This window comes from Cannabis sativa, chromosome 9, assembly GCF_029168945.1.
Source record: "Cannabis sativa cultivar Pink pepper isolate KNU-18-1 chromosome 9, ASM2916894v1, whole genome shotgun sequence".
NCBI lineage: Eukaryota > Viridiplantae > Streptophyta > Magnoliopsida > Rosales > Cannabaceae > Cannabis > Cannabis sativa.
The window spans coordinates 40237002-40250515 of NC_083609.1; the positions used below are offsets into that span (position 1 = coordinate 40237002).

General features: G+C 36.0%; 1 long non-coding RNA gene across 1 annotated transcript; it reads left to right on the forward strand.

Moving 5' to 3' along the window:
• Positions 1-7349: 7349 nt before the first annotated feature.
• On the forward strand, positions 7350-7884 carry LOC133031576 (uncharacterized). Its single transcript, XR_009684682.1, has 2 exons — positions 7350-7467; positions 7575-7884. It is a non-coding gene; the product is annotated as an uncharacterized LOC133031576 (long non-coding RNA).
• Positions 7885-13514: the final 5630 nt, after the last annotated feature.

A 13514-nucleotide genomic window follows, 5' to 3' on the forward strand; every position in this document is an offset into this window, starting at 1 on the left:
ATGGTCTCTCGTTGACCACCAAAGTAAGATATTATATGTAAGTCAAATATATTGATAACATAAATAGTTAACTAAATAATTCTTACCCGGTATTAACGTAAAGCAACCAAAATTGTCCCGCTTCTGTTCCTTCCATGCGATCTGCCATTGTCATTGCATTTTGTGCTTGACATGAATCCAAAGCTAAAATTGGATGAAAGAAACGAAAATATTGTGCTCGATTTGCCTTCACCAACTTTTCATGTAAGATCCTAAATATTACAATTAGATTAATAAGGAAAAAATATTATTTAGTGCATTAAGTGTAATTTAAAGATAAATTTTTTACCTAATGTAAAATACTATGCAAGCAGCTCCAATCCGTTTCATAGTGCCTAGATGAATTACATCGATAGGTGAAATATGTAAATATTCATCATTATCCAAAATTTCTGGGTCCATGACCATGGAAAAAGTGTGTGAAGCTTTTATAAATCGAACAACTAGTAATGCAGCTTTTACACCCTTTGGAGTGTCCTTAGGAATCTCAAATTTAATTGGAGAATCTCGCACTTCTTCTAAATTTGAGGACGATTTAGTGGGTTTTTGTGAAGATGAGGGTTGATCTTTTTCTTTACTTGGCTCCAGTTGCGTGAAAAAACTATTTTGTTTATCCTGAATCAAAAAAAAATTGTTATAATTTATTTTAAATACATGAAAAAAAAAATATGTGAGAGTAAATTTATGTTCTAATAAAACCATTGATGGAATTCTGATTGGTGACTCTGATGATCGTTCCTCTAATAATCTGCCTTGTTGTGATTCATAGAATATTTTCATATTCTCTTGAACGATTCTTGCAACATTATTATCTTGGTCCTTCCTTAGATCTTCAATGATTTTCTCTAATTTGTCCAAACGTTCTTCTTCAATCTCTTTATGTTTGGATGATAATTCCACCGAGATCTTTTTCCAGGTGTAGGACCTAAACCTCGTAACCAACCGTATTTTCCTTCACCTAACACCTGCCTATATATAGCAGCCTCATCAACTACTAGTAGCAAGCCATCTTCAAATTGAATAAGTTTATCTCGTCGCAACTCAACCATTTCATTCTACAATAACAATAAAATAATGAATTATTACTTTTACAAAAACTATTAAATAAAATTACTAACTTTTAAAGTTAACATACATATTTTTCCTTGGCTATTTCGTTGATCCATCCATTCTCAATCGTATAATGAGTTTTTCGAAACATTTCGATCTCTCCACACTTCATAGTTTGTTGTTGTACTTCATCACCTATGCTTTGTTTTGATTTCTGTAATACATTTAAATAATAAATAAAATTAAAATATAATAATATTTTAATGCTATTATACGAAAAAAAAATACTACCTCTTCATGTAAGTATTGAATAAAGGATTTTGTTCCACCAGAATGCATAAAAGAAACTTTTGCTCTATTTTTAGAACTGCGGTGACTTTTTCTACATAACATATTTCATGTCAGTATTAAGAATTTAAAAGTATTAAATGTGTACAAATTGAAGAAATATTATGATACCTTCCATTCTTCATTAGAAAAACAGTTTTTACACATCCATTCCCAGTCTTCGTCTGTTAGCACCAACTTTTTAGGTCGATTTTCTAATGGATTTTTACCTTCCTCGATAAGAGATTTGTATTTACTGTGGCATTTGTTACGGTAGCCCCTATATCTCTCTTGACAATAGTGATTGCAAATAGTTTCGAGGTATGGATCTTTTTTAAAATCTATGTCAAAGATGTCCTAAAAAAAAGATAATTATTAAATGAATTATAAAATTATAGCTTTATGTACATAAAAATTGTACTATAAATATGTATACCATGATGCGAGCATATACTGCTTTCTTATCTTCTGGAGGAATTTTGGCCCAACCACTATACTGAAGTGGAGCATGATGACGTACTTTTACACCAAAGTTGTTTCCAAATATAGTTGCATTTGGCCCATACACTCTAAGTTCACCTTTCCTATAAGAAATTATTTTCTTACTTGTATCATTTTTTGATGAACGTCTAACTCCATCCCCACGAGTAGGGCCACGGGTGTTCTTCTTTGATTCTGTCCATAATTACAATATAATTTGTGATATAACTATATTTATGTATATATTATCTTAATTAAGTCATGCATGTATGAACGGTTGTACCTAACAATTCTTGAATTTCATCATCAGATGGTGTTGTTGAATCTTCATTTGGAGAACAAGGCACAGGAGGTGGAGATTTTGTAGATGTTGAATCATTATTATGTGTCTTCTTTGGACCAAATGACCTTGTACGACTTAATGGTAGATCACGTGACTTCTTATTTGACATGACTGTAAAGCTGAAAAATACCAAATTAATTAGTATTGCATGTAACAAATTTTTATATTGAAAAATTAAAAAAACAAAAAATTGACGCACTTTATACCTAATTAGTTTTATCACTCAATATTATATCTTCAGAATCATCAAGTTACGGTTCTTCTTCTGTATCATCATTGTGATTTATTGGAATATCACTAAATACTCCATCATCACATTCTATATCTTCGATATCATCCCGAATAAGATTGATATTACTTATTGTTGAATCAAAATTTAAATCAATATTATTCGAAAATTCTTCTTGATATGCTTCAGAACCGATGATAGTGGGATCTTCATCATCATCTTCACCATGATCTGGCTTTGGTGGTATATCCCAAATGTGGCGATGATTCACTTTCTGCACTACTTTCCAATCTTTATTTTTTTTAATATCATCTAAATAAAAGACTGAACATACTTGATTAGCAAGAACAAATGGTTCATCTTCAAACCATTTTGAGCTAATGTTTATACTAGTAAAATGATACTCAGTATACATTTTATTCCCATTGGTATTGTACCAAGAACATTTGAACAATACAACTGTATTCCAATAGAGGTAGTGTACTTCCCAAATTTCATCAATGACGCCGTAAAAATTACACATTTTTCCTTCATATTCTGCTTCAACCAAAACACCATGATTTTGAGTTGTACGTTTTTCATCTCGACTTTTTGTATGATATCGAACTCCATTAACCATACAACCATCATATGAACAAACCAACAAATCAGGTTGCACTGCAATTGCATACAAATCTTCTACTGCTTGACCAGAAGTTGTTTCGTTCATTTTTTTTATCTGTGAATATTTCAAATTTCATATTGTCATTTTATGATGCAAACACAAATTTATGTTATAAGATATTTTAATTTATATTTTATACTTACTTTATTTTCAAACCATCTTGAAAATTCATTTTTTTGTACTTGGTCAATGTCGGAAAATCCTTGAGATTGTAAGAATAATCTATGTTCTCTGTTTTCATAACAAGTACTATGAAATATTAATTTTATGCTAAAACATAAATATTATAATATTTGGGAAGGAAAAACAAATTAACTTACGTTAAGTATGTGTCTAACTCAGGACAATTATTCAAAATGTACCATTGAACTTGGTTTCGTTCCTCTTGAGTTAGTGTGAAAGATGATTGTTTGCCAAATGGTCTTGTAGGCATGTTGAATATAGACAAGGTAGATTCTTTTCTGACGCCAAGGTTTTCAGAATTACGATCAGGGCGATTAAATCGTGTCTCTATTCCACGAAGATACATGGAACAAAAATTTAATGCCTCGGTAATAATGTATCCTTGAGCAATACAACCTTCAGGTCGAGCTTTGTTCTTTACATATTTCTTTAAATGACCTAATTCCCTGAAATTTATTATGTTTTCAATGTATAATTTTAAAATATTGTACTCAACAATTATCGAATAATACAAATTTAACTAAAATACACTTTATGATACCTTTCGATTGAATACATCCATCGCATTTGTACTGGACCTCCCAACTTAGCTTCTAATGGCAAATGCACCGCAAGATGAATCATCACATCGAAGAAAGCAGGAGGAAAAATACTTTCCAATTTACATAAGGTAAGTACAATGCCCTCTTCCAATTCATCTAAGTCTTTCACATTTAATGTCCTCGCACATAGTTTTCTAAAGAACAATGATAACTCAGCAATTGCATCCATCACCTTTTTATTCAAATATGACCATACATTTTTTTCCCTTTTTCTTTTACTCTAACATGATCTTTTGATCTTTCTCTTTAATTATATAAACTATATAACCTTGTTGATCTGTAGCTCTGACTTCTTTTTTATTTTTTTCATCCAGATTGTATTGGATTCAGACGACTCATTATTTGGAGGGTTTAATAGGCTTAATCACGAAGCTGAATACTTCTCCTCTGTAAGAATATTATATTTCCATCATCCTTTTGAGTTTTATTGAGATATATTTTTAGTATCTTGATTGATGAAAAATTTCCAAGGTTCATGATGATTGTTAATTGTTTATTGAGGCATGTTTTATTTAAATATATGATTCAGATTTTAATATGATTCAGATTTTAATATTTATTTTTATCTCTGTTCATGTTATTTCTAATTTAGAAGATTGTAAATTCATTAGCCCAACAAAGAACAACTATACAGATTCGAAAACGAAGATAATTAATCCATGTCAATTCTATATTTCCTAGTTGATTTCAATGCATATTGTTTTAGTGAAATAGTATAGAAATTTATTCAAACCTGTTTGTGTGTACCCACTCCTTGTATCCTTTTTGAAATTCTTTGAAACACCTCACCAATTGAAACACCTGAAGGGATTTTTTAATTAACAATCTAATCAATGCAAGATTATAATGTCAATCATGATATATATCAAATATCATTTAGCTCATACCTTTATACAACTATGGCACTTAATTGCTCTTTAGATTTGTTGAGGCTGTTGAGGCAAATTAAGGTTTTTGAGAGAAAAAAAAAATCGTTAACAGTGAATGTGAATAGAGTAAAGAAAAAAAAATGACGATAAAAATTAATGTATGGTATATATATACATACAGGTATTTATTTAAAAACCAAATTCAAATTTTAATTTTTGAAATTTTTGTTATTTTTTAACCTTGTTTTGTGGGATACTTATCTTTTTTTGAAATTTAAATTTAAATTACTCTGTCCAGATTGTTTGTTTATAATTAATATTTTATCTTATTTTAAATCTTATAATAAATGTTTGCTAGGATATACGTCTTTTTTTCCTTTATTTTTGGATAAATTAAATTTAATATTCTTAAGTTGTTTGTTAATTTTATAACTAAAATGTTCTACATTTGTGGTTTAATTATTTATAGGTATAATTTTTAATTTAAAAATACATTAATTAAACTGAAAAATTAATTTTTGATCAAAAATTAAACTGAATTTTTGATTTAATTTTTGTCACCTACCGCCGTTTATCGATATAGTGGTATTGTTGGCATAAGGCTTAAGTTTATGGCTATGTGAATGGTTTGGTGACATTCTCCTTTTCATATGCAGATAGTATATTGAAACAAATTGGTTATGAAAATCATATGAAAGTTGCCACTTGTGACTATTCCAAGCTATATTTCCATTGCAGTCCAACACTTAGGAGCATTTCTCTGGTTTCTTTCTTCTATGAGTTGGGAATGTCAGGAATCAGCAGTGTTCTGCTGGTATGTTTTTTCAATTACAATAAAAGACTAAGGATAACCAAACATTATCTACATTAATTATTCCAAACGAAAGGAATTGATCCACTTTTGGAGGACAAGTTCATTAATTTGATCCACCCTTGTAGCTAAAAAGAGCTTTACTCCATTTTTAAAGGATAGAACTTCAACATTATTGGAATATGGGTTCAACAAGTAAAATGAGAGTTGAATGAGGGTTTATGATACCTGCCAAACATGGGATTGTACCAACTTTGTACTATTTTTACTTTGCCCTTTTTAAAATTGCATTTGCATTAGTTTAGTCTTTGCAGTAATTAGATTAGAGTAATTTGTCCTTTGCAAATGCTATTATAACTAATGATTTTGAAACATATTTTGTGCCCTGTTTATTTCAATGAATTGAAAATCCTATTACTACTTCAACTTGCACAGTACTATCTAAAGGCAGCTTTTGGCTTCGACAAAAATCAGTTCTCGGAAATTTTGATGATGGTTGGTATAGGTTCTATTGCTTCTCAGGTATGTTTCCTTATGGAGCTTATTATCTCAAATTGTTTATTCTACAAAAGTTCATACATATGTCATGGTTTGGATTGATATTTCTCTCACCTCACTGCATTTAATATTTTTTCTCACAAGATGGTCATATAAAAATTTATGCAAAAGTTGAAAAACCAGTTCTCATAGTCTTACCCTTGACTAAGAAAGTAGTATGAAGTTCACAATATCATTTTTTTAACGGTCTTCTAATCTCTTAGGTGAATTATTAATGTGTCATAAGCATTTAAACTCATCTATATAACCTTTCAAGATCATGCTTAGTCCAATTATTATGCATTTTTTGAATGAAAGATTTGGGTTTTTGATGTGCCTCCCAGATGGTGCTGCTTCCACTAATGAATCCATTGGTTGGAGAGAAAGTAATATTGTGCATGGCCTTACTTTCTTCTATAGCTTATGTAAGCCACCCTATTAAATTATTCTCATTTCTCCACTAAAAGGAAAAAAGAAATAATCTAATGATGCTTTCTTACATGCAGGCATTACTCTATGGTTTGGCTTGGGCAACTTGGGTAAGCACTGTGAACAACTTGATAAAAATATTAAACAAGATCTATTTTGAAAAGTAGAGATTTAAAAGACCAATCAATAAAGAGGCCTAGTCAAAAGGAACTGTTTATTTTCTTCAACAAATCATGCTTGACTTAAATTCTTCCATGAAAAGATCCTTAGAAATTTGCAGCCTTATAACATACTTGATAAAAAATTTCCGTTGATAAAATAATTGTTCTGGGAATAATGAAAGTAATTATCATATTGCAGGTGCCTTACTTAAGTGCCTCATTTGGAGTTATCTATGTTCTTGTGAAACCTGCTGTAAGTGATTTTTTGTTTTTTCTTATATTTATGTTGGTGAACTATGAATATGATTGTTCAATAATTTTGCTGTCAAATTCTCAATATGCAGACTTACGCAATTATTTCAAAAGCATCGAGCTCAAGCAATCAGGTTTGTTCCCAAATTGCATGAAAAATCATGAACTGACACTCATTATAGAAGAGATGCAAGTCTTTTACTTCCATTCTCTAAATTTACTCTATTCTTCTCTTTCAGGGGAAAGCACAGGGATTTGTTGCTGGTGTACAATCCATAGCGAGCTTGCTATCGCCACTCGCTATGAGTCCACTGACTTGGAGATTTTTTAATCTTTTTTCTCTTTTCATTAATAATGTTTCACTTTCAAAAATTTGGATTTTAGTTCTTTTATTGACTTGTGGTAAATCAATCAAATATCAGCATGGTTCTTATCTGAAGATGCACCTTTCAACTGCAAAGGCTTCAGCATGGTTCTTTTATTGACTTGTGGTAAATCAATCAAATATCAGCATGTTTTTCATGTCCTCTAGTTAAACCAAGTCCCTTTATGTAGACTGTTAATTGAGTAATTTCTTTTCATGTTGTTGTTGGTTTAGGTGTTCACCTTCAGAACCCAACAGCCCTTATTGCAGCCGAATACCTTGATCTGGTCAATTACACACGAAGAGTGTTGTGGGAGTCTACACTAATGGCATCACAAGAGGGCTCAATCTATTGTATAGCAAATAAAATGTTTGGTGAAGTACTAACAGAATTGGTCGGATATAAGCCAACATCCAAGATTTATTTGATTTTTTTAGATTTGTCTATGTTATATATTTTAAATTATGTTAGATTATGTTAGAGATTTTGTATTATCAACAATTTACTAATTGTATGTATATATAAGTTATTAATTCTATTAAAGTGAGTTTAGATATTTTAATAATAATTTTTTTAATAATTCTACAAATATATAATTAGAAATTTGCATTACTAGAATAATTAAAATTAAATATTAAATATAAATTTGGTTGAAAAATCACATACAATTCAATTTAAATTTATTTTGCAACAAAATTTCAGTAGCAGAATTATTATATTTTTAAGTACTAAAGTTGTATTTGTTACCAATTTTAAGGTGATTTGCTACTAAAATGTAGTACTAAAAAAGTTTTAGTAGTCTTTCAAAGTAATTATTTTGCTACTAGATTTGATATTTTTTGCTACAAAAATATTAGTAGCAAATTTGCTACAAATTGCCTTGGTAGCAAAAAACTTTCAGCAACGGAGTATTAGCTACGAAGTAGCCACCAAAAAAAGTTAGTTGCAAAAAGTATATTAGCTACTAAATAGGCATTATTTGCTACCATTTTTTTGTAGCTGAATATCCATTTTTTTGTAGTGTAGGTTGCTCTGGCGTTTTTCAGTCCGAAGGGCATGACTAAGTAACAGTATACCCCCTTATCGGTCCTAAAGCTAGTGCACTCCTGGTCTGCCGTATGCATTTTTATTTAATTGTACCCAGCATAGGCGTCCATGAAGGATAGCAGTTTGAATCCAGAAGTGGCATCTACCATCTGGTCGATCCTGGGCAGCGGGAAGCAGTCCTTCGGACAAGCTTTGTTTAGATCGGTGAAATCTATACAAACTCGCCAAGTTCCGTTCGGCTTGGGCACCAGGACCGGATTGGCCAGCCACTCCGGATAGTATACGTCGCGGATCATGCCGTTAGTCAAAAGTTTGTCCACCTCTTTCTCCAGAGCTTCGGCTTTCACCGAGTCGAGCGGGCGTCGCTTTTGCTGGACGGGGGGCATGTCCGGATTGACGTTGAGTACTTGGGTGATGACATGAGGGCTTATGCCTGTCATGTCTTCTTGGCGCCATGCAAAGATGTCGATGGCGCCCTTCAGTGTTTTTATTAATTTTTCTTTTTCCTCCGGATCTAGGTTCTTCCCCAACCGGAGTACTTTGGTGGAGTCGAGGTTGCACACTGATACTTCCTCGACGTCCTCCATTGGTTCCACAATTCTTTCGGCCCCCACACGGGGGTCTAACTCATCCTCTTCAGCCACTTCTGGCCCAACTGACTCCCGGACCATTAGCACGGGCAGGTGGGTTGCGACATTGTAACATTGTCTTGCTTCCCCCTGGTTTCCCCTCACCGTTCCGATCCCGGCCTCCCGGGTAGGGAACTTCAGGCACAGGTGCCGAATCGATGTGACTGCGCCAAAGTCTACCAAGGCCGGTCGGCCGAGGATCGCGTTGTAGGCTGTCGGACAGTCCACCACTACGAAAGTGCAGTATTTAAATGTGCTCTGGGGGGTGTCCGGGCACAAGGTGACTGGGAGCCTTACTTTTCCCATTGGGATAAGTGTCGTCCCGTTAAACCCTGTGAGTTGGGACCCACTAGGTGAGAGGTCCCGGTCCGTGAAACCTATCGCGGTGAAGGCTTCCTTGAAGAGTAGGTTCACGGAACTTCCATTGTCAATTAAGACTCTGGCGACCACTTTATTCGCGATGGGGGTCTCTATGACCAATGGGTCATGATGAGGGAAGCGCACTGTCTTGGCGTCTTCTTCCGTGAACGTGATGGGTTGGTCCATCAACCGGGGCCTTTGAGCTGGGAGTTGAGTAACTTCCCAAACCTCACTGTGTTTCGCGGCCCCTGCGTATCGCTTAAGCTCTTTGCGAGTAGTTCCTCCGATATGGGGACCTCCGGAGATCATGGCTAGCCTCCCATTAGGCCGGGGCGGCAGACCGGGGATGTGCTGGGCGTCGCCCGTGGGAGCAGCTGAAGCCAATGCCCCTGCTGTACCCCCCGGTGTTCCCTGAGGCATTCCCACAGTTTCCTGGCCCGGATTGAGGTGGGGCAACTGATTTTTGATCCACTCGTAGAGGTGGCCTAACCGGATTAGATTTTCAATCTCGTCCTTGAGATTCTTACATTCATTGGTGCTATGACCAATGTCGTTGTGGTACTCGCATCTTTTGCTCGGATCTCTCCGGGAGCTATCTTTGTACAACGGTTGTGGTCTCCGGTAGTGTGTATTTTGCCTAGTATCAAAGTACACACGCTCTTGGGAGTCCGACAACTTCGTGTATTGAGTATACTGGGGGGTGTACCCCCCCCTTTTCTGGCGCTTCTCCCCCGTCCGGGTACTACCCTTGGAGGATCTTTACTCCTCGAGCCCTGGGAAGGGCCTGCCAGGCTAGCAGCCGGGGCAGAATGCGACGGAGCCTGTCCGTTCACTCCGGACGGGTTGCCGAAATGGGATGATGCTGGTGCCAAGGCCTGGCCCTGGCTATATCTGGGGGTAGCAGAGAATTGTATGCCACTTGTTTGTGGAGTCGCGGTCGGGGCAGTACCCGAGGGCGATACTCCGGGCATATACCCTGCTATCCCGGTGGGATAGTATCCTCCGTAAGCCACGATTTGGGCTTCTTCGAGGTTGATATATTTTTGGACTCTCTTCTGGAAGTCCTGAAGGCTGGCAGCTCCTTCTTGCTGCAGTTCATTCAAGAAAGGAGTCCCAGTGCGGATGCCTGCTTGGAGAAGTGCAAGCTGTTGTCCGTCGTCAACTTTCTTGGTTTTCGAGGCTTCCTCTCGGAACCTCTTTATATAATTCTTCAAGGTCTCGGTGGGCAGTTGCTTGATATTAGTCAAGGCACTGACCTCCAGATTGAGCTTTCTTGCGGCGACAAACTGTCTCCGGAAGTTGGTCTGTAGTTTGTTCCAACAGCCCACGGATCCCGGTTCTAGTTTTTTGAACCATTCCTCCGCGAACCCACTTTGGGTAAGTGGGAAGCACAGACATTTGGCGTCATTGCTGACCCTCATGACTGTCATGACATGGTTGAACCGTGACAAGTGGTCGCTAGGATTGGAGTTCCCGGTATAAGCTGCCATTTCGGGCATCTTGAAGTTCTTAGGGAGCTCCGCCTCTAAGATGTGCTTAGCACATGGCTCCCGATCCTCGCTGTCGGAGTCGGAGTCATCTCCTTTCTGTCTTTGGGAGACTCGGGCAATGTCTTTTCGAAGTATGGCGAGTTCCGCCATAATTCCTTCATTTAACGTACCCGTGGAGACCGCGGGTCCGTATCTTTTTTGGTCAAGGTGATCTCGGAGATCACCTTGGTTCCAATTGATTTGATTTCTCAGATCAACGGGAGGACACCTCTGTCCTCTTCTCCCTCTACCCCCGGGTTCTTGGTGCACGGAAATGCTTTTTCGGTCCTCTCGATCCTGAGGGCCAAAGCTCCCTTTTTGGGGCTTGCCCCTCTGCGGACCTTTCCCTTTAGGGAAATCTGAGCGGACCTTTCGCGGATCCTGCGCCTTTTTCTTTCGCCCTGGGATAGAGGTAGGGTTCTTTGTTTGGTTCCCTTAAGCAGGGTACCTTATAGGGCTAGGCTCCCTAGATTTCTGCTGTTCGGAACTAGGCGAAGACGTCGCTGGCTCCTTGCCAAGACCAGCGGTCATTGCCTTGGGGTGCACGTGAATGCCAGCTGCCTCCATGGCTTTTTGCATGGCCAGCATCACTTCTTGCATTTTTTGATTTTGGGCTTTCTGAGCTTCGATCTCGGCTTCGTGATCGATAGCTTTTTGTCTGAGAAGCACCGGTTCCGAGTAACTACCTTCGTCGTAGGCATACTCATCGAGGTTTCCCTCGTAGTCATCATCGGGGATTATTTCCTCTTCCTCGGACCCCTCTGCTGCTCTTGAGGCTACATCTTCCTCATTCGGGTCTTGAGCGTCTTCAAGAGGGCGAGGCTGACGAGTACTTCTAGTCTCCACCATGTTTGTGAAGTCAAGTGTTCGTTTACAGTGGCTTTCTTCAGCTCTCAATGAAAGCACCAAAATGTTGACCGAGATTTTCGGCAACTAATAAAATATTATAAAATTACTGAGCTGTAAGAAAGTGAGAGGAGGATTTTTACGTGGTTGGGGCGTTAATGAGCCTTAGTCCACGAGTCTTTGTTATTTATGGATGTCTTTAATACAAAGAATGTATTTGGGAGAATTTCACCCTTATAAATACAGAGAATGTTCTTGGTGAGTATTTACTCTACTTGCTCATATGCAGCCCAAGATTCTCGATCCCATTTAATGAGCTTTGAGGGGGTATTTATAGTGTTTTTGGTGGGGTAATCCCTAGAATTGTCCTTACAAGTGTATCTGTAAGTATCCATAAAGTTGGGTATTTTCAATGAATATACCATGGGTAATGCATGGTCAAATCCCTAGGTGCTGTAGGGTTTTTATGTGGAATGTCCTTTTTGCCTTTTGATTGACGTGACTCTTCACAGTGTAGCCGTCGCTAGACTTAAATGATCATTACTGTGCCGCTGCTGGTTGGAGGTTGTGTCGTCAGACTTTATTGCGTGTAGTAGTCCCAACACGCTTCCTCCCATGCGGCATTTAATGCGACTTGATTACTCAGGAGAAGCCTGACACCTCGCGGAGATGCCTTAGCGTTATATGAGCTTCCAGGAGCATATAGAGTTCCATGTGCCCTCTCCGGGGGCTACGTCTCGGACGTTACCTTATGGCATAAAGACTTAGCAAATATTGTGAATTGCTTGATCCACGTGTCCTTATCTGGTTAATCCACGTATATTGGGCAAAATCAGGGGCAACAATAACCATTCTAGCAACCTTTTATTCGATCAAGATTGGAATTCAGCGTTGTCCCGTTTAGGCGAGAGTCAAGGCAATTCTATCTTATGAGCTTCCACCATTGTTTCATAATTTGCAAGTCAAGTATGGTCGCCACCATTAGGGTGATCCATACCATACAAAACACTTACAAACTACTTATCATGCGAGGCTAAACGGTGCGAAATTGCTAATGAACGTTCCTCCATTAGGGAGGATTACTCACTAAAACAAACGCAGTGTAAAACCCACAATGGAGATCGAATATCTTAATTATAAAGCTCATTATTTAAAGAGAGTTGTATTTTCTTTGATTCTCTTTATTTAATCTATTTATTTTAAATATATATTTATTTAATTAAAATTTCCAATTTAGAATGAAAAATTCTAAATATAAATTTTAATTTAATATTTATAAATTTTACTTAGATGGATATGAAAATAACATGAATTATTTCCATCTTAGTAATAATTTCCAATAAATATTTAGAAAAATATTCAATTTAAGCTGTTACAAAATTAATTTAAATTAATTTACAACTCAAATTTAGTTTTCTATAAATATATATTGCATTTCGAAAAATTAAAGTATTCAAGGACACAGTTAATTAATAAAAAATTAATCCTGGAAAAATTATTCTAATTTAATGTTGGCCCAAAGTTAATTTATAAAATTAATTTACAACAAAAAAATATAATTTTCCTATTTAATTAAATATATAAGAAAAATTTCAAATATTTAAGTATGATGATGAAAATCAACTTAAATATTAATTTTCTATTTAATTAAATACACTAGAAAAATACTTCAAGCAAAAATATCATCTATCTAGATTTTCCTTTGACTAATTAATTCAATTTCTAATAATATACATTAATTCAATTTATTTTAAATTAATCA